Source organism: Panthera pardus, unplaced genomic scaffold, assembly GCF_024362965.1.
Source record: "Panthera pardus isolate Hobbes unplaced genomic scaffold, ASM2436296v1 HiC_scaffold_27, whole genome shotgun sequence".
Lineage (NCBI taxonomy): Eukaryota > Metazoa > Chordata > Mammalia > Carnivora > Felidae > Panthera > Panthera pardus.
The window spans coordinates 120,486,375-120,508,627 of NW_026526843.1; the positions used below are offsets into that span (position 1 = coordinate 120,486,375).

The window sequence follows — 22,253 nt, forward strand, 5'->3', positions numbered from 1 at the left end:
ACTTACATGCACATATTTAAATGATGTTGTTATGTGTATGTGCATAAAATATGTAATTGATAATATAGACATATGCACGCATGTTATCTATGTAGGCATACATACATGATCATATATCCATACATCTCAATTCCATCTTTTAAATACACAGAATTACATAACTTTATGTATACCTAAATGATGAATGTCTGCATCTCTGTATCATGTATCCATCACGTCAATCTACCTCCAGCATTTATTTATCATCTATTATCCATCTATCATATGTATAATACATCACATCTGTTGTATGTATGTATGCATCTATCTACCTACCTACCTATCATCTATCCATCCATCCATCCATCCATCCATCATTATCTATCTATCTATCTATCTATCTATCATCTATCATTGGTCTTATCTATGTATCTATCATTGGTCTTATCTATCCATCCATCCAACCATCCATCATATGTATGTATGTATGTATGTATGTATGTATGTATGTATCTATCTCTCTATCATCAGTCCTAACTATGTCCATGCATCCCTGTATCTATCTATCTATCTATCTATCATTGGTCTTATCTATGTATCTATCGATCTATCATTGGTCTTATCTATCCATCCATCCAACCATCCATCATAACTATGTATGTATGTATGTATGTATCTATCATCAGTCCTAACTATGTCCATGCATCCATGTATCTATCTATCTATCTATCATCTATCCATCTATCATATCTATCTATCTACCTATCTATCTATCTATCTACCTACCTACCATCTATCATCTATCATTGGTCTTATCTATGTATGTATCATTGGTCTTATCTATCCATCCATCCAACCATCCATCATATGTATGTATGTATGTATGTATGTATGTATGTATGTATGTATCTATCTCTCTATCATCAGTCCTATGTCCATGCATCCCTGTATCTATCTATCTATCTATCTATCTACCTATCATCTATCCATCCATCCATCCATCATATCTATCATCTATCTATCATTGGTCTTATCTATCCATCCATCCAACCATCTATCATTTCTTTCTATCTATCTATCTATCTATCTATCTATCTATCATCTATCTATCATCAGTCCTAACTATGTCCATGCATCCCTATATCTGTCTATCTACCTATCACCTATCATATCATATCTATGTAGATATCATCTGTCTTATCTACGTATCTTTCTGTCATCTATCTACACTGGTATCCACCTAGCATCTGTCATATCTATCTTGCTATCATCTCTTTATAGTGACATCTGTCTACAATTATCTAATTTTGACCAGCTGCCTAAAGAAGTCCAGTCACAGGGTCCTTGAAGGCCCCTAAAATTATTAAGATCAGAAGAGACCCCACTAATGGAAGCAGAAACTTATGATTACATAAGAAGTATTAGTGTCACAGAATCCAGGGACACTGCCTGTTACAATAACATGGCGAGAATTCACTCTCCACAGACGTTTGTTTCCAGTGACATGTTGAGTGCTGAAGAGTGCTCAGTGAGAAGAATAATTGTGACAATCTTTATCTGAACATAACTTGCTCTCCTAGACTGAGATAACCCGCCCCCTGCCATCTGCTCATCTCAAACAGCGGGATTCATTGCTTCCTGAAAAGCCAAAGGTAGCCATTAAAAAATAAATAAATAAATGAGTCTTCAGTTCGAAAAATATAAAAATTACAAATAGCACTGTTGATAAATTATAACCTGATGGGGTTTCCTCGGACCGCGCTGAATTTCCTTCCATTCTGTGTCAAATCGGTTGAAGACAGTAGCATCATTCACCTTCTGGAAGGAACTATAATTTTGTACCTTTCTAAGCAAGGAAGTCCACTGTCACAGTGGGGGTGGTGTCCAAACCCACAGGGTTTTTAGATCTCTCGGCCACTGAGGATTGGAAGGTGTGCGTGGTCAGTGACCGCGGTCAACGTGGGCTGTGGAACACATCCGGTAGGAGCCATCAGCCACGGGAAGTTGATTAAGTGGAACAACCTTACTGTGCAAATGCTCAAGTCACTCTATAGGGAAGAGCTAAGAACTGTCCAAGAAGGGGCGCCTGGGTCGCTCAGTCGGTTAAGCATCTGATCTGATTTCAGCTCTTGTCACGATCTCCCAGTTCGTGGGTTTGAGCCCATCGGGCTGAGCGTGAAGCCTGCTTGGAATTCTCTCTCAGCCTCTCTGCCTTGTCTTGCTCATGCTCTCTCTCTCTCTCTCTCTCTCTCAAAATAAATGACCTTAAAAAAATTAACAACAACAAAAATATCCTAGAAGATATCACCAAATACCCAAGCTAGATCTGGACATGCTCCTAATGTGAACATTAGGAGAGCACATCTGTGGTCAGCAGATGTCTCCAGAGATGTCCATGCAAACCCCTGGAGCCTGCGGAAGCTGGAGACCGCCCTTAAGGGAACGCCAGCAGGGACATGGGGGTCCCAGTCCTAACAACGACGGAGGCAGGAGAATTCTGCCAACAAGCAGAACCAGCTTGGAACCAGTAAGAAACAGACGTGGCAGTCTGCCCTGAGAGTATGTGCCCGGTGCAGAAGTCGGGCAGATGCGGGGCGAGAAAAGAGAGCGAGTGTCCCGTTAGCACAAATAGGCTGGAAGAGAGGAGAGGAGTTAGAGAGACAGGTGCACTGCTAAGTGAACCACACGTGATCGGGAGTGAAAACCAGGAGGACGTGGAAACACGTCCAGTCCAGCAGTGGATAAAGGGAAGAAAATGAAAATGAAGGCAGGGGAAAGCTTCTTCTGTGGGGTGGGCGGTGACGGACAGATGACAGGGGCAGCACTGATGATGATTTTCACGGCCACAGGGAGGACCCGTTTCTTCACTGTGTTGCTGGTGCATTATTACATCTGCAAGATTTTCCACGGGCGTGTGGAGCTGTTTATGCCATACGTATTTCATTTTATTTTTCTCAGGTTTTATTTATTTTGTCAGAGAGAGCAGGGGAGGGGCAGAGAGACAGGGAGAAAGCATCCCAAGCAGGCTTTGTGCTGTCAGTGCAAGCCCAATGCGAGGCTCAATCTCACCAAATTTGGAGATCATGACCTGAGCTGAAAATAACAGTCGGATGCTTAACCCACTGAGCCAGCCAGGCGCCTCGCTATGCATACATTTTAAACCTGAAGGTCAGGGCGCCTGGGTGGCTCACTCTGTTAAGCATCCGACTTCAGCTCAGGTCATGATCTCACCGTTCGTGAGTTCGAGCCCCGCGTCTGACAGCAAAGAGCCTGCTTTGGATCCTCTGTCTCTCCCTCTCTCTCTGCCCCTCCCCTGCCCGCTCGCTCTCTTTCAAGTAAGGAAACATTTTAAAAAATAAGTGATAAATAAAACTGAACATCAACGATACATCGATTTGTTTCAACAAGTCAACATACACACAATGTAACAAATTGCACCTTTTGCTAATCTATTTGCAACATCTATAATCCCACTGGCTGATCTGCACACACAAGTCTGTATAGCAAACACAGGTGGCTCCATGAAAATCAGGCAAAATATATGAATAGGCTGAGGGGTTTTTGTTCCTATGAAGATTGATGAAATAAACGACAAGATCCTCAAAGTTAGTGCTACATTTCAAAATCACAACCTAAAAGTGCATTTGATTGCTGAACCTCGCTTTGTCAAGTACTGACGGGTGAGAACACTTGATAAAGGCAAGCCCGGTGGGGAGGTAAGGATCCCCAGGCACTTCTGATGGGAGTGTGCGTTTTTAACAACTGAAAGAGAAATGTGTCTCTACCTAGGAGGTTGAAATCAGTGAAAAGGCTGAATCCTGTGCACCTGCTTGAATGTATTCCTTGAGACTACCTCGTGTATGTGTGCTAGGAGCGAGACAGGATGTGTGCTCTAGCATTGCATGAAAGAAATCAAATAAATGTGGGTGCCCGGGTGACTCATCCAACTTCAGCCCAGGTCATGATCTCACCGTTCATGGGTTCGAGCCCCGTGTGGGGCTCTGGGCTGACAGCTCAGAGCCTGGAGCCTGCTTCAGATTCTGTGTCTCCCTCTCTCTTTGCCCCTCCCCAACTCGTGTTCTGTCTCTCTCTCTCTCTCTCCCAAAAATAAATAAATATTAAAAAGAAAGAAAGAAAGAAAAGAGAACCCACAAACATAAAAAAAAAAAACGTGAAAAGGACCAAAATGCCCATGAATAGAAGAAAGTTATGTTGTGTGACCTACTCCCAATAACATACAGCACTGAATGCATGTTTCAAAAATGTAAACTGTATCTACATGAAATCATAGGAATATTTCTCAAAACAAAATAACAATGTGAGAGAAGTGAATGCATGGGATCATATATTATTTATAGATTTTTAAATTGAATAATTTCCTAAAGTTATTATAGATATGCTTACATTTAGGAGAATTATTTAAAAAAATGCTGTGTTGGGGCACCTGGCTGGCTCAGTCCGTGGAGCGTGCAACTCCTGAACTGAGGGTCGTGAATTTGAGCCCCACATTGGTCCGTGGACATTACTTTAAAAAACAAAAACCCAAAAAAAACAAAAGAAGGATTTTTTTTAAGTGCTGGGTTGTTCGAACGTAGGATAATGATTCCTTCTGGGGCACCTGGGTGGCTCAGTCAGTTAAGTGTCTGACTTCGGCTCAGGTCATGATCTTACAGGTCATGAGTTCGAGCCCCGCATCAGGCTCTGTGCTGACAGCTTGGAGCCTGGAACCTGCTTCGGATTCTGTGTCTCCCTCTCTCTCTGCCCCTCCCCTGCTCATGCTCTGTCTCTCAAAAATGAATAAACTTAAAAAAAAAAGATAATGATTCCTTCTGTGAGGCAAGAGATAGATCTTTCCAAGAGACTTACATCTTGGAAAGATGTAAATAGTTTTTAAAACTGTATGAAAATAAACAAGCTAGACACAATGTAGATCTCATCGTTTACTGTGGCACCGATGTCAGAGATGTGTCTGTGTATCCAGGTATGAGAAGATAATTAAAATCATAGTTCTCAAGAATGTAAATTAAATCTGGGGCGCCTGGGTGACTCAGTCGGTTAAACGTCCAACTTCGGCTCAGGTCACAATATCACAGTTCGTGGGTTCCTGCCCCACGTCGGGCTCTGTGCGGACGGCTCGGAGCCTGGAGCCTGCTTCGGATTCTGTGTCTCCCTCTCTCTCTGCCCCTCCCCTGCTCTCACTCTGTCTCTCTCTCTCTCAAAAACATTAATTAAAAAAAAAAAACAATGTAAATTAAATCCACAATAAAATAGAGCTATTTTCTGGAGGTACTATTTTTCTAAAAATGCCCCAGCAGCAAGCTGCTGACAGATCTGCTGGGAAGGCTGAAAGACAGTGGGTAATTCAAACACCTATATGTGACCTTTCCCGTCCAATGGAGCCCCAGTCTTGAGGGCGTGAGGCCACACATATGCACTCAATTTCATTGCCACGACTGAATGCATTTGGTCTTTGGTGACCTACCTCCTGCCTCCCTCTAAGGACAGGCTGCCAATGGAGGAGAGGGGTAAGCAATGAGCACTGGTAGAGACCCTTTATTTGCAAGTGAACTTTTGGACACATGGACCCAGGGTGCCGTGTTCTACCTCCTCCCTGTTGCCCGTCTATCACCTCAAAAGGCATTGCAAGTGTTGATTCGTGTCTATGTTTCAACTGATCATAGGATGAACATCCCCCTTGGAGCTCAGATCTAAGCCACTTGCTTTAAGTGAGCTTTCCACCAGACTCATGCATTGCACGACCACGTGACAACCCTGTTCGGTTGCATTTGCACGCTGTTCTGATCCCGTTGATATACAGCTCTGTCCTGGCCAAGGAGGGAAGGACAGAATTTCCGCACCAGTTGGTGATGGGGTCGAGCTCCAATTCTCCTCCACGGGTGCACAATCTGATCTGATTGTCTAACAACCGGACGGTCGTAGAAACTCAATAAATATTTGATGACAGAGCAAATGGAAGCCACATTGAGATGCAACTTGGCAGAAAGAACAAACAGCTACGAAGACAGCAGACAATGGGAATTATTTCTAAGAGAGTCGGGGCTGCCACGTATGTGTCTGGCCCACAGGAAAACGCGCATAAAACGATCACTTTCTAGACCTATAGCTGGGGAGGGGAAGGCTGGTTGCTTCAAATGTGGTTCAAGAGATAAATATACCAGGCAACCTAGCACATGGTTTTGTTTTGTTTTTTTCTTCTGAGGACAGAAAGTATCAAACAGTCGCACACGCACAACACTTCAAGGAAAAATGCGACACACGACTGTGTCTATATCACTGACGGCAAACGAGGAAGGAAGGGAGACACTGAGTAGGATTTCCTGCCATAGAGAGATCATCTCTACACAAGGGAAGAATCGACCTAATATCAAAACAAAAGGAAAATACCAACAGCAACAAGAAGGCCTGCGGACGGGGGTGCAAAGTCCAGGAGGCAGAACAGAAAGCACAGGGGATGTTTACGGGCTCAGACACAGGTCTGGACAAAGGTGTTCCCAATTCACGGTGAGGGAAATTGAGTTTACAGAACAGGGAGACTTTCACGGTCTGGGAAAGCAAGGTACCACTGGCGAGAGTCCAGGCATTGGACAGGACACCCCTGCTCGAAGGTCAACCAAAACCACGCATGACGTTAGATTTTTAGAACGAACGTGTAGATCCACACATTTCTCTACACTTTGCGTACTCCACGCAAATGATAAACGGCGGAGCCATTTGGGCAACTCTTTCCTCCAGACATTACACCTTCTGCTCTCGGTGAGCATCTTGGTGGCTTTCGTTCTTTGTTCGATCAGCGCGCTCGTGATGATGCAATGCCATTATTTTTCTATCCCTTTGGTGCAAATACATGAGAATCTCTTTAGGTTATGTAGCCAGAGCTGGAATAAGGGGGCGTTACAGCATACGCGACCCAGTTTGGATTCCCGAAGACGTGTGTTGTGAATACGCTACACGCCCGTGGCAGGTTAAAAGTACTCCTGCGATGCTAAGAATGTTTCTGTGACACTGCAACATGGTCAGGGCATCTCGTTACCGGATTAATTTATGGTCTGTGGGGCGTTGCCTCTCTAAAGTTATCATTTATCCCTTTGTAATTACTGCGTGTCTGTGGGAGATGGTTGGAGACCATGAAAACATTGTCCTTTTCTTGGCTACTTTGGACTTTATATTGGCCTCATTCCTTCCAGAGGTATCAGAAATTCTTCTCTAAGGTAGGGGTCTCTCTTGTTACCCATTTAGTCATGAAATTATAGACAATAGCTGCATGAACTTCACTGATTTTCAGGTAACCCTATGGGTTCTAATTTAGTGCTGTTGTTGGTGGGTCATCCCATTTCCTCCCACTTTCTCATACCGTAAGCTCCTTCGGTTTGAGGAGTGCGTCCTTCCCACAAAACATCAGACAGGTGCGGATTGAGAGATATTCAACAAAACACTTACCGTTATTCTTCAAGTGTTCAGGTCACGAAAGATCAGGAAAGATGTAGGGCCATCAGGAAAGATGTAGGGCCTTCCCCATGCAGGAGGACAGTCAGCCACCGTGGCCAAGATATAACGTGGGGTCCCAGAATGGATCCTGGACTGGGAAAAACAAATACATAAAAGGAAATGGCATTTGAATTATGTGCGTACTTTGCAATCTTGTGCCAAAGTTAATTTCTTAGTTTCAATAACTGTAGCACGGTTTATACAGAGATCAATGTGGGAGGAAGAGGGGTGAAGGCAAGATCCCACTACCCTGTGTCCTTGTCCAAATCAACATGGCCAGATTCTGTTTTGCTCGTAGGCTACGAGACATTTCTGAGATTTGTTTATCTTTCTGGTGACCCATGTTTTCTGTCGTTGCACCAATACTGGGCAGATATTTTAATTTTTTATTGATTATTCATTTATTTTGAGAGCGAGCAATTGGGGAGGGGCAGAGAGAGAGAGAGACACACACACACACACACACACAGAATCCCAAGCAGGCTCCAGGCTGTCAGCACAGAGCCTGACATGTGGCTCGAACCCAGGAACTGTGAGATCGTGCCCTGAGCCGAAATCAAGAGTAGGATGCTTAACCAGCTGAGGCACCCAGGCACCCCAGTGGGCTGATATTTTAAATTAAATTATACAGATCTTACCAAAGAGTACTGAGAATTAAAATCTATTGAAATGTTTTCTCTTCCCCACACGCAAATATTCTGACACTGTCTGGTTAAATATTCTCCTCCCAGCTCTTTGAACTTTGAATGATTTCTATGATCATGTGGCAAATGTCTCCTCGCCTTTATTCTACAGTGATCACCATTGTCTCATGGCAAAAACAGTTGTGATTTGTCTGAATTCATGCAGAGATGACAGGAATTTATTCGGTCCCTGGGTACTTCAAGGATGGGAATGGCTAGTTCCTGCCTCTCATATTTTCAGGGTTCAGCAGAGCAGCTGCTAGGCGAGAAAAGGAAGAACATGAAGAAATCTCACCAAATGCCAGGCTGTCCCTGGGAAGTGTGGGACTCTCTTCATTTCCTGCTTTAACCCCCATTCCAAACACCTGTAACTGTGAAGTTTCCTTTCCCATACGGCTGTTTAGACAGGAGAGAAAATTCAGGACTCTCCCTTTGGTTTTGGCCCCTTTACTGAATGTGGTCTTTCGTTTGCTGTGCCTTTGGGACATCCCTCCTTTCCGTTATTGTGATTTTTATTTCACAGGAGGAAATCAAAAAGTTGATGATACACATAGCTTTTTGTTTTCTGCACGTGGGAGTTGGTTAAGTGTTAAGCATCTATTTATTTATCCGATAACGTGGTCAACATCAAAAGTATTTGAAGACCGGTATGCTAGAAGGTGTGGTCATGCGGGGGCGCCTGGGTGGCTCAGCCGGTTAAGTGTCCAACTTCGGCTCAGGTCATGACTTCATGGTTCATGGGTTCGAGCCCCATGTCGGGCTCTATGCTGACAGCTCAGAGCCTGGAGCCTGCTTCAGATTCTGTGTCTCCCTCTCTCTCTGCCCCTCCCTTGCTCACACTTTCTCTCTCTCAAATATAAATAAAATAAACATTTTTAGAATGGAGGAATACTGGGGAGGTAACCGTCTGGCATTTAGGGAACTTGACACAGGATGCGGAGAACATTTACTATTAGGATCGAATGCAGGTTTATGGGGCGCCTGGGTGGCTCAGTCAGTTAAGCGTCCCACTTCGGCTAGGTCATGATCTCGCAGTTTGTGAGTTCGAGCCCCGCGTCGGGCTCTGTGCTGACAGCTCAGAGCCTGGAGCCTGCTTCAGATTCTGTGCCGCCCTCTCTCTCTGACCCTCCCCTGCTCATGCTTTGTCTCTCTCTGTCTCAAAAATAAATAAAACATTAAAAAAACAAAAATTAAAAAAAAAAAGAATCGAATGCAGGTTTACCAGACAGTCCTAATAAAACAGACTATCATTACTACAAGTTATCAAGCCTCAAAAGTTTTATGAGTAGGTTTTAGATGAATGCGTTCATGATCATGGGATGTGTCGTGACTTCCTGAATTTAAGGTTCAGACAGACAATGAGATAACGCAGTCACAGCTCAGCAACAAGTTCGGACATCAAATGAATGAATGAATGAATGAATAAAAGAACAGAAACGAAATGTGGCAGACAGAGATGGAGTAAAAACTGAATAAACGTTTACTACAAGCTTTTTCCTTGATATTTTGTCAAAGTACATAAAAATTATAGGGTGGAAGAAGAAACACTTCCTAACAGTTTTTTTCTTTAATTGAATATTGATATACAAAAGGTATTGAATAGAGCATTCTGAGACAAATTCATTCCTTCCTTCTTTCCTCCTACTGATGGCCACCAAAATGGCAAGACAAGAGAGAAGTGTAGATGCCAGAAAGGATTGCATCGTAAGCCTTATATCCCCACTGTTAAGAAACCGAGGGTCGGTTTATTCAAGTATCGAACATCGTTTTTCTACGCTTGTCCAACATAAGACACGTATGTGGCTGCACAGAGCATCTGTAGTCTGATCCGAAACCACGTCTGCCTTCTAAATCCAAAACCAATTGGAATGATGTTTCCTGAGTTTTGTTCTGCCCCACCTCCAGTCCCCGAAGGAGACTTAATTCCTCCCTTCCTTGGTTATTTGCTGACTTTCGCAGGAATCAGGAGCTCTCAGTTTACCCAGGTCTGAACACAGCAGTAGGTCAACAATCTTGAAATCAGGGACCTTGGTCGACATGTGTTATGAGTCCAGGATGATTCAAGGCATCTCCCCAGGAGAATGATTTCCGTAAGCGCTCATATTAGCATGCACAGCAGTGAGATTCACCTAACACACCCCATTTGGGATACAGCTTAGTTCTAAGAAGAATCTGGCCAATCGTTACTCATCCACAGAAGTGCATTCACCCAATGGAGCCCGCCTCCTGGAGGTTTCTAATGTACTGTGTTCGTCAGAAAGACAAAGAAGAAATCCTTTATTTTTTTGTCCCTGTAGACACGTAAGGTTTTGATGACCGCCATATTACCCACTGTTATTTCTAGGCTACTAAAATTTACTCTGCAATGAAAGGGAACATGATCTCCATGTCATACAATATTTTTACGCACAATTTAGGGGAGGGAGGGCATCTTTTCACCAAGTGGCTTTTTCATGCTTTGAATGAGTGTTTACTTCTCCTTTTAGCAAAGTTTCATAAAACATGGCCCTACATTTTATGGAAATATTGACCCTCAATTCCGAAAAATCTCAACCTGAAGTTAAAATTTTTAACAGGTACTTCTGAGATGTTTTATCGTGACGAAGACAGACCACACTCAGTTTTCCCACTAAATTCCGGAAAAGAAACACCTCCTTATAAAATGTAACTTTGGAGCAAAGCCACATTTCTGATGAAAACAAACCGAATGTTCCTTGCATTCAACATTGGACTATGGAAAGCATCTCTCCAAGATCCGTGTGGGTAGATGGGGATGTGGCTGGGTTGGGGACATGCATCCTTCGCACTGTAACTCATCACCACCGAGGCTCAGTCTGGAAAGGTGTTGGGCCAGAGTGGTATTAACACAAATCGACTGCAAAACGGTGTAGCAGAAGGGACTGCAAAATCCACTGTCCGTTTCTTCCACAAAAGGAATACATTTATCCCCATCTGGCAAAGTCTCTTTACACTGTTTCCCCACCTTTAACATCAGGATTTGAGAAATTCCCCAGGACCTCCAGGATTTCTGTTCACAGCCCTCCAAAATAATAAAGCCACTTCCCTATCACATTGCCCCCAAAGTCTCATCTTAGACGTTTGGTAATTTCTCTTGTTTTCCTGCAGTGAGAAGCAAGGCATTAATGGGGGAAAAATGCAAAGCATGGTAAAGAAACGGCCATGGCTTTCCAGATCCCCAGCAACTGAAATTATCTGAAATGATGCAAAGCCTAGAGGATGTCTGGGGCAAGTGTTCATGTGAGTATCTGCGGTGGGGAGACAGGGGGAGGCCAGGGCTCCCTACAGGGGCAACGAGAGAAGGTTTGGGGGCACAGCTTGTTAGATCTGCTCTGCGTGTTTTCTCAGGAAAACCACCACTGTCCTCGACGAGCAGTATCCCTGTAGCACCAAGAGTTGTGAGATGACAGTTGAAGAAACCATTCATGCACGATGCCCAGCAGGCTTCCTGTATTTTTCCTCCACTTTGTCTCCAAGCAAACTGTCTGCTGCAGGGAGTCACAACCTGGGACACAGCCTCTTTGAAGGGCGGTGGTTTCTTGACTTCTCAGGTGCAATCTCCCTGGAGGACGTGGCTAACGAGTTGACACGGAACGAGGATGGCCAACAGGTCTACGTGATGCTCCTCGGCCAACCTCGGACTCAGCTGGGGGACTACCCTGGGCCTGGCGTTCAGCTTCTTTCTTCGTCTGTTACTAGACTACTGGCCAGTAAGAAGGCACTAGGGGGAACCTGAGAGTTAGGAGGAGAGCAAAGGGGTCCTGCGAAGGGGGCAGCAAAGGGGTCCTTGCCGCCACACAACAGCGGACGGTTCCGGCAGCTTCCTGGAGCACTCCATCACACATGCTCCGGGGCGCCGGCCGGGGCAGCAAAGGTGAGCCCTGCAATTCTGCCCGAGCCACGGTCACAGATTAGCCCAGCCCTGCTGAGCACAGCCTCCCGGGGGTTACCCCAGGCAGCTCAGGGGCCCAGGTGCTGCTTCCTAGTCTGGAGCACCTGTCTATCCACCTGCTGTATCGAACCCCTACGGAAGCACACAGTGACGTCTGAGTCACCCTGACTGGACCCTGACAGATACATCTGGTGGTACGTCAGTAGAACCTGTGGGCCAGGGGCATAGTATAAAAGGCGACAGTTTGGGGCGCCTGGTGGCTCAGTCTGTTAAGCATCCGATGCTCAACTTTCAGCCCAGGTCATGATCTCACGGTTCCTGAGTTTGAGCCCCTGTGCCGGGCTCTGTGCTGGCAGCACGGAGCCTGCTTGGGATTCTGTCTCTCTCTCTCTCTCTCAAAATAAATAATATAAACATTTTAAAAAAGAGATAGTTTATATTCTATTACATCATATGATGTTATATATGTATTATATATTGCGAGACGATATTTGTTATATAATACTTAATGCAAATGTATATATCATATGGTAGAGTATATTTGTTATGTTTATATATTAGGTTATATTTATTTTATATATTTATATATTGCATATTTATGTTTATTACATATGTAGCTTTATAGATTGATACTGTGTATTTGTCTAATTTGATGTTATATATTACATATTTTAATACATCTTATATATTTATTACACATATTTATATATTACATTTTACACATGTATGTTATATTCATATTATATATCTTATGTATATTTTCCATTTATATTATGTTTTCTATATTTACTTATACATTACCCATATTTATAAATATGTAAAATATGTTAAAATATAAATACATAAATATTATATATTTGATATAATGTATAAACATATACATATATTTAATATATGAGTATATATTTAGTATCTATAAAGATATATTTTAAAAATATGCTATAAATTGCAGCTCAGTAATTTTTTTTAAGTACTGGGTCCCTCTTCCAACTGAGCCAGCAAGGTTCCCCTAATTTTGTTGTTTGTTTTTTTTTTTTAACAAAATTCCAAGTTTATTTATTTATGAGAGAGCAGGGTAGGGGAAGGGAGAGAGGGAGACAGAATCTCAAGCAGAATCCACACTGTGGGGCTCAAACTCACAAACCGTGAGATCATGCCCTGAGCGGAAATCAAGAGTCACATGCTTAACAGACTGAGCCACCCAAGTGCCCCTAATTTTTTTAAAAAGATGATTCACGTTTATTCCTTTTTAGGGGGATAACACATTGCACAGAAAGCTCAGATATGGACCGACCCATACATGGTCCATTTATTTTCCACAAGAGAATTAATTACTAATGAAAAAGTTCCTTCTCCATGAACCAAACCATGGTAACAGAGAAACAAAGTCCTCTACACAAGTAATAAAGGAACGACTTGATATACTTAGGAGGAAATACCTACGGTTTGGGGATGGAAATAGGAAAAAGCGATCATTGATCAGCTTTGAGAGATTCTGAAGTCCATCCACCTCTCTTCTGCAGATTTGAGAATCTGTCCGCTAGCTGGAAAGGTTGGAACGATTAAAACAGATGTTACACATAAGTACCTCACATCATGTGCAGTAACGGTCCCTATTACATCCTTGGCCTTGCCATATATACAGAGATAGATAGACAGATACAGATATAGATAGCTATAGCTATCGATATATAGATACAGATAGAGACGTAGATATATCTTCATGAGGTACCCACCAACATGAATTGAATTACTTGTTGTGTCTACTTTAAAATTATACATTTTCTGAGTCTGTATATTTGAATAAAGTTAAATGTAAAGCTTATATCAAAAAGTGCAGAGAGGGGAGTCTGGCTGGCTCACTGGGCTGAGCGTTCTTGGCTCTTGATTTTGGCTCAGGTCATGATCGCAGGGTCATGGGATCTCCAGAGATGTAAGATCAAGCCCCGAATCAGGCTCTGCAGTGAGCGAGGAGTCTGCTTAGAATTCTCTCTCTCCCTCTCTCTCTGCCCCTCCCCGCCACATGCTCTCACTGCGTCTCAAAAAAAAAAAAAAAAAAAAAAAAAAGAATGCCGAGAATCTTGTAACCCACACACGGTTTAACCACAGAATCCACGAAATTGCAACTTTTGTTTGGGCAGGAAAAGTTCACCTTTTTTTTTGGAAAACTTCACTCTTAATTTTGCTGCATTTGAATGATTCTTCTTAGACATACAATATAAGACTTTTGGCTGCATGAAAAAATACATAAATGCTTCAACATACATTTTCCCTTGTTCATTCTGTATACCAAACCAAAGAAATCCTAACTGGTAAATTATCTATTTATCCATCCATCCATCCACCCATCAATCCATCCATCCATCCATCCATTCTACCATCCATCTGTCTATCTATCCTATCTATCCATCCATTCAGCAATCCCTATATCTATCATCTATCATATCTATCTATCACACATTTTCCCTTATTTATTCCATATACTGAACCGAAGACATTCCAACAGTTAAATTATCTATTTATCTATCTATCCATCTGTCCATTGTACCATCCATGCATTTATCATAGCCATTAATCTATCATATCTGTCCATTATTTTATCTAATATATATTTAATATACATATATATGTGTGTATATATATATATGTACAATCCAGTGAGAGGTCACAGGAGTACATGTTGGACATTTCCCGAGAATTAATTTTATTTTATTACAGGAGCTGGTCTTTAATGACGAGGATTCAAAAATCTGAGTTTGTAAATGCAGAGTAGAGCCATCACGACAGAAGAAGAAAATTCAAAATGACCAATGACCAACACTGATACACAATGTGAGAATGCCAAAAACATTAACTTATAACGTATGCCTCTCACTGACAGTAGACTATTAAAAGAAAAGTAGTACATTCTCCATCAGCAGGCAGACTTAAGTGGCCAGCAATATGGTAATTTGACTTTTTTCCCCCATAAACATAGAGGGGTTCAGGTAAACAAAATTCTCTTATTAGGCCTGATTCCGATCATCTCATGGGGTCTCCTGCAGAATAAGGGGTTTGGTAAATGTTGATTTTTTAAGTTTTACTTATTTATTTTGAGGGAGAGAGACACAGCACGTGAGCAGGGGAGAGAGGGCAGAGAGAGAGAGACTCCCACACAGGCTCCACACTGTCCGTGCAGAGCCTGACCCAGGGCTCAATCTCAGGAACCCTGAGATCGTGACCCGAGCCGAAATGAAGCATCAGACGCTTACACAACAGAGCCACTCAGACGCCCAGGTTTTCCTTCTGATGGGCACAGAATACGAATGTATTAACCAAGGTTAATACATTGAATCTAGTTACAGATTGAAATGAGATCGTCCACTACGTGTAATGTGACTTCCTATTTTCATGTTCTTTTGTGATTTTCAGGTCTCATTGCTGGAGGACGACCTTTTTTCCCCATCTCAGTTTCCTAAATACTTGGAGGGGGGGGATCTCCCTCTTAAATCTGTGGACCAGCTCCAGCTTGTAAAATGACCTCATGCACATCCTATCCACTTGTGCCTTGAACGGTTTTCCTTCAGTTCCCCGTCTAAATTGTTGACTAATCTTGCTGTGGTCTGTGAAACCGCGGATGCATTTTAGTTCTATGTGAAACGACCCTCATATTCATTTGTAGTAGTGTTGTTAGGCCCTTTATGATCCTTCTGGATGCAAGATATAATAAAAGTGGAGGTCATTATCATTATGAGGACCATTTTCCCTTTTTGGAATGGCTCATGGCATTCTGACTTTGTAAGCGATCCTTATAACCTTCTCCCCAACCACAAAGTCAACTGCCCATCCAAGGTTCCAAGTCAACACGCCATTAGGAACAAATGTGTCTGCTGTTTAACTCCATCAACAGAATAGAAATCTTGCAGGCATCATTATATCTACATTACACACACATTTAATCACGTGCAAAGAGGAAAAGGGTCCATGTTGGGGAAAGGTTACCTGCTGCTGTCTGCTTCTACTATGTGTAGGAGAGAAGACAGAATCACGCAACATGGGGAGCACTGGCTTCATACTCGAATCCTCTCGGCTATGCTAATGTCAGAGGAGGAAGCATCCACTTGTGTGAGACAGAGACGAAGGGCGTAGGGGAGCCTTCTGTGATACAGACAAGGTTGCCTTCATCAAACGTCATCACTAGGACCAAAGAAATACGTTTGCACAAGAACCTGCATCCTTCTGCAAGAAACCTGGAGAACCTCGGAAGATGCTGCATTCGATGAGGACCTGAGATGAGGAGAAGGAACGGGGCATCAGAAACGGTACCCTGAGGAAAGCGAGAGTCTCTGCTGGGGAGCCACGTGCCAAGTGGGGGTCTTGAGAGTTGAGAAGGAGCTATTTTGAGAAGACTTCTTGGTAGACACAGAAGGGTTTATATTTATATTTAGGTCTTGGTGTGAAGGCACACTGACTGGGAGTCAGTGCCTCCTGGAATAGTAACTAAGCCCCAACCTACTCGTATCGGTCTAGACTTGACTATACACTTCACGTGTCACAGGAATGGCTGCTCCGTGCAAGGATCAAAATGCACTTGCCTCTCCATCTGTCGTTTGCAGGAACACAACCCTCATTTTCCATCTTTAAAACAACAGACGTGATTATTCAGAGCAGTTTTAGGTTCATGGCAAAACTGAGGGCAAGGTAAAGGGATGTCCCCCCTCCCCGCCTCCCCACACCCACACACAGCCTCCTCCATGATGAAGAGTCCCAGCAGAGAGGGCCGTTAGGACAGCATCCACACTCTATCGCCACCCAGCGTCCATACTAGATATTAGGGCTCACTCTTGGTGTTGTGCACTTTTGGGGTTTGGGCAGATGTATGATGGCATGTATACACCATCGTAGCCCCACACAGACCCTTTCTTTCAAAGCCATGAAGAGGGGTGCCTGGGTGGCTCAGTCGGTTAAGCATCCGACATTGGCTCAGGTCATGATCTCACGGTTCGTGAGCTCCGAGCCTGGAGCCTGCTTCGGATTCTGTGTCTCCCTCTCTCTCTGCCCCTCCCCTGCTCGTGCTCTCTCGTGCTCTCTCGTGCTCTCTCTCTCTCTCTCTCAAAAATAAACATTAAAAAAAAATTTTTTTAAGCCATGAAGAGTTTGTACAGAGATGACTTAAGAGAAAAATACAGAGCATCCTGCTTAGAGATCTCATGAAACTGAGCCATCGCCGCAGAGGAAGAGAGTCAGGCGTACTGAAGAGGTCATTACAACCCCCCCCCCATTTTGTGCATAGATGATCCATCAATTTTAGAGAACTCTAAATAATTTCATTAAAATTGCTCAAACTATGGGCGTCTGGGTGGCTCAGTCGGTTGAGCGTATGACTTTGGCTCAGGTCATGATCTCGCGGTCTGTGAGTCTGAGCCCCGCATCGGGCTCTGTGCTGACAGCTCAGAGCCTGGAGACTGCTTTGGATTCTGTGTCTCCCTCTGTCTCTGTCCCTCCCCTGCTCATGCTCTGTCTCTCTCTCTCTGTCAAAAATAAACATTAAAAAATTTTTTAATAAAAAAATAACAATGATGTACACCTGAAACTCCTGATTTTACGGGGCTCCTGGGTGGCTCAGTTGGTTAATGGACCAACTTTGGGTCTGATCATGATCTCATGGTTCAAGAGTTCAAGCCCCGCATCGGGATCTGCCTTGACAGTGTGGAGCCTGCTTGGGGTTCTTGGTCTCTCCCTCTCTCTCTGCCTCTGTGCCACTCATGCTCACTCTCTGTGTCTCCAAATAAACTATAAAAAATATTTTTTTAAAAATTGCCCAAGTCAGTGTTTGTAATTTCATTATTTCTGTTTATACTGACGTGTTGGTCCAACCTCTCAAAATTATGTAGTGCTCTGTCTCTACGTCCCATTTTTCTAGAGCTATAGACTGTTTCTATACTAACAGTCAACTGCTATATAATATTTCTTACCTAAAAAGTTAATAGATGTCTCCTAACATCTGTTATTCATACCCTGATGGCCTAGCCTCGATTTTGTAGTTCTTTTGTGCCCAGATTCCTGTTTTAATAGTCATTATGGCTCTCTGAGATTTAAATACGGGGGAGGATGAGAAGTGCTGCCATGGGCATTTGCCCAAAATGCCAAGGGACGTTCATCAGTTTAGAGATTTTGGCACCCTGAGCTATAAGGTTGAAAACTGAACCCAGTCCGTGACCCAGGGATGGCTCAGCTCCAGAATGCTAACTCGAGCCGAATTCCTCCTCTCAAGGGTCTTTAAGAAATGCAACCAGAGGGCAAAATTGTTAAGAAGGATAAAAATCTCACAGATCTCCCGGAAGCTGTGACGCCATCATCACAGTCTCTTGCCTGAGTCTAGGTGCTTGGATAGACTTTACGAACAGAGCAAGGTACATACAACGTAAGTCATTAAAGAGAGTATGGAACACAGGTATCCATAATAAAAACACACCAAGTCAACATAAAGGTCAGTTCTGAAAGTGAGATTTTCATGAATTTCTGGTAAAAGTCCAAAATTGGACCGTCTTTCTTTTTTTACCTTTCTTCCCTAAGTACTCCAGTCTTAGATTTAAACACGTAGATGACAAACGTTTCCAAATATGAATACTGAACTGTGCATCATCTATGCACAGATTGTGTCCTTTGCTGAATTTACTTATAATTTATTTGCAATCGCTCCTACAATACAGAGAATAAGGTAGCGTCCAAAATTCCATTCCGCGTGGGCTCAAGCATAAACCTATTAATCAGCGTATCAATACATGAACCTATAGTAATGTTTATATGCATCATGTTATGCTATATATACGTATCAACATAATAACGGTAAGACGTTAACTAGATTAACATACATATTCTATTTATAAATACAAAGCCCATCACGGTTTCTCATTAAGATTGTGCAAGAGCGAAATGCAGGAATTTGACTTTTTTTTTTTTCTCATTCCACATCTTCGTGCATTCGAACATTTTCTTTTCCGTAATGAGTTATCGAATCTCAAGTAAATTGTTTAAGTGCTCCGAGATTGAATCTGAGCTCCAAGCCAGTCCTAATGTATCACCATTTATTCCTTTTCCATTTCAATCTGGGGGCACGTGGGTCCCTTTATTAACTTTGAAACTGCTGCACAGAATGAGATGTAATTTTGCCACGAGCAACAACGAACAAACTGATACCCTGGTCACCTAGAACCGTCTGCTAATCCGCACAGTTTCTCAGTGGAATTCTGACGGCAGCCTTTTCCTGATCATTAAGAACAAATTTTATTTTAAAATCCAATTCCCCGCCACCCTCTTTGAAGTGAACTTGGGAGAAACCAACAAAGTTGGGGGGCTCCGGGGGAAAAGAACGTGGACGGGGTAGAGAAACAGTCCAGCACCTCGAGGAGAGAGTAAGAGATTCAGGTCAGCAGTTCCAGGGTGGGGAGGGGCCTCTTCGCCCCCCCCCCACCCCCCCACCACGGATTCAACTCAATTCTGACACGTCTACACAGAGCTCGCGCCTGGTCCCACATTTCAGGGCTCAGCCCTGCAAGACTCACCCCCTTTCGGATGCCAATCCCAAATCCAGGCTGGCAGCTGTGTCTGCCACCCCTGGGTGTGGAGTGGAGCCCCCAGGACCCCCACCCCGGGTGCCTGAAGGTGCTAGGGCGGGCGCAGAACTCAGAGAAGCATGGTACTCACCGGGCCACGGTTGATGGTGACAGGACAGGACTCAGGGCCAGCCAGAGGAGGTCATGCACAGGGCCAGGTGTGGGGAAGGGGGCAGAACTCCCGTGGCCTCTCCGGGAGCACCTCTCTCCCCACACCTGCGTGTGTCCACAGGCCAGGAAGCTCTCTGAACCCCCTCCCTGGAGATGTCTCTGGAAGTTTCCCAACAGGCCGGATGGAGGCCCACAGAGTCAACCTCCCGGCCCTCCCCCTCCGCAGAGAGCAGGGGGTGGGGCGGAAAATTGCAACCCTGGGAGCAGAGGCTTGGTTGCCGTGGCGACCAGCCCCCTGCCCACAGTCACCTCATTAACTTAACAAAAGACACCTTTCTGGCTCTCAGCACAGGAAATTCCAAGGGCTTTAGGAGCGGGGTTCCAGAAACCCGGATTCACGCAAACACAGTTACAAATCACAGGTGTTTTAAGGGGAAAAAAAAAAAAAAGGCAAAGCATGCTTGTTTAAAATATTTGAAGGTGCCCATAAGAGAAACCCTCATCTTTTGTTTATGGTGAGTTTCTTTTATTTTTATTTTTTTATACCTTTTTATTTTTCTTTATTATTTTGTATGAATATAATTTATCGTCAACTTGGCTTCCATACAACACCCAGGGCTCACCCCAACAGGTGCCCCCCTCAATGCCCATCACCCACTTTCCCCTCTCCCCCAACCCCCATCGACCCTCTCAGTTTGTTCTCCGTATTTAAGAGTCTCTTGGGATAAAGCCTCCTCTTTAGGCGAGGAGCAGTGATGTCCAGGAAAGTTTTCGCCTTTATTATGGGTAGTGACGATTCAGTTCCCTGTGAGGGACCCCCTAGAAAAATCTCACCGTTGATTATATCCACGGGGAGCTTGCCTTTTGTAGCAAACGTCAGGCCAGTATGGCCAAGCATTCTCTTTTTCTGAAGACGTTATCTAGCATTCTAAGAATTTTGTACATTGTAGTCAAATATCGTCACAGTAAATGAGTATTTACCTCCCATATACACAATCTGTGTGATACATTTGTTGACATTTAACCATGTTTGCATGGGGTCCTGAATCTTTTTATCATATATGGTAGATTACATATGACGTATTAAATGTTATACACTATATAGAGATAATATATGGAGATTATAATATATATATTTGATAATTCTCTTGTGTGTTTGGAATATAATATCTCAGAGCCTCTGGAAATTCTCAGTTTAAATATTAGTCCAAAAGTTATGTGAGTTTTATTACGTTAGGCCCTTATGTTCTTTATCTGGATATCTTTCTCTTATCATTCCCAACTTCTTAAATTGTGCATAAGGTAACTGACTTTCGGCCTGATTTATTTCCCGAATGACACACGATTTCTTCTCAAAGTACATAAGTTTTAATGCTGTAATTATTATTGTTCATTTCTATAGATTTTTACATTTCCATTTTAATGTCTTTATATGATTTTTTTTATTTTACCAGTGTGTTTTGAAATTCCAAGCAGGTGTTTATTTGGTTAATATTTCATTCATTCATTCAAATTTATATTTGTTTCTAATCAATACAGTTTTTTCTTAGAATATATGGTTTGTACAATACTCGTCCTCGGTGTTTATTGAAACTTGCTTGCTTTGGAACCTAATTTGTAGCCAGTTTTAAAAATTCTCTGCTTGCAGAAGATTGTACTTGTGGTTTTATATTTATCCATTAGATAAAGCTTGTTAATCAAGCTTTTTTTCTCTCTCTCTCTTTCTATTTTTCCAACTGGCCTGGTAAGAAAGGAGAGTCTGACTAGGGTGATTGTCTGTGTTTTCATGCAGATTTTTTTTGCCCTCGTATTTTGTAGCTATGTTACTTGCTGCATGCAAGTTTAGATGCCACATAAAATGTCATTGTACATCAGTATGGTAGCAGTAACCCTAACCCCTTTTATCTTAAAGTTACTTAACTGATATTCACATAGTTATGCTAGTTTGGCTTTGATTGATCATTCATTGCCTCTTTAACACTTTTATATAAACCTCTTGGGTCCTTATATTTTAGATGTGTTTTTGTTTGTTTGTTTGTTTCTTTGTTTTATACAGGAATGAAGAGGATACTTTGTATTTTATTCAGACTTTTCTGTGTGTCCCACTTTTATTCCACTTGGTTTTTCTTTTCCTTTTATACATTCTGAATGAATACAGAAAGTAGACCTTTTTTTTTTTTCAATCCTGATGTGAATTTTTGATTTTCACCTTCTTGAATCTAGAAAAGAGCCTTTTTTTACAATTCGAGTACAGTCCCATTAGAAATTGCCTGTAGGGATGCTTGGGTGTCTCAGTCCGTTACGCATCTGACTTTTGATTTCAGCTCAAGTCTTGATCTCACGGTTTGTGAGTTCGAGCCCCACGTTGGGCTCTGGGCTGCCGGTATGGAGCCTGTTTGAAATTCTCTCTCCCTCTCTCTTTCTGTCCCTACCCCATTCGCGCTGTGTCTGTCTCTCTCAAAATAAATA

At 42.9% G+C, this 22,253-nt stretch overlaps 1 long non-coding RNA gene across 10 annotated transcripts in view; it reads right to left on the reverse strand.

Annotated features, from left to right (window-relative positions):
• Positions 1-19,985, reverse strand: part of LOC109256177 (uncharacterized) — a 267,030-nt gene extending 247,045 nt beyond the window's left edge. For 9 of the 10 annotated variants that reach the window (XR_008418351.1, XR_008418347.1, XR_008418345.1 and 6 more), the window contains exons 1-2: positions 19,765-19,985; positions 7,438-7,578 (exon numbers count right to left, since the gene is read on the reverse strand). This is a non-coding gene — a long non-coding RNA (uncharacterized LOC109256177). The remainder of the gene's footprint in view (positions 1-7,437; positions 7,579-19,764) is intronic. The other variant, XR_008418348.1, reaches the window with a different exon arrangement.
• Positions 19,986-22,253: the final 2,268 nt, after the last annotated feature.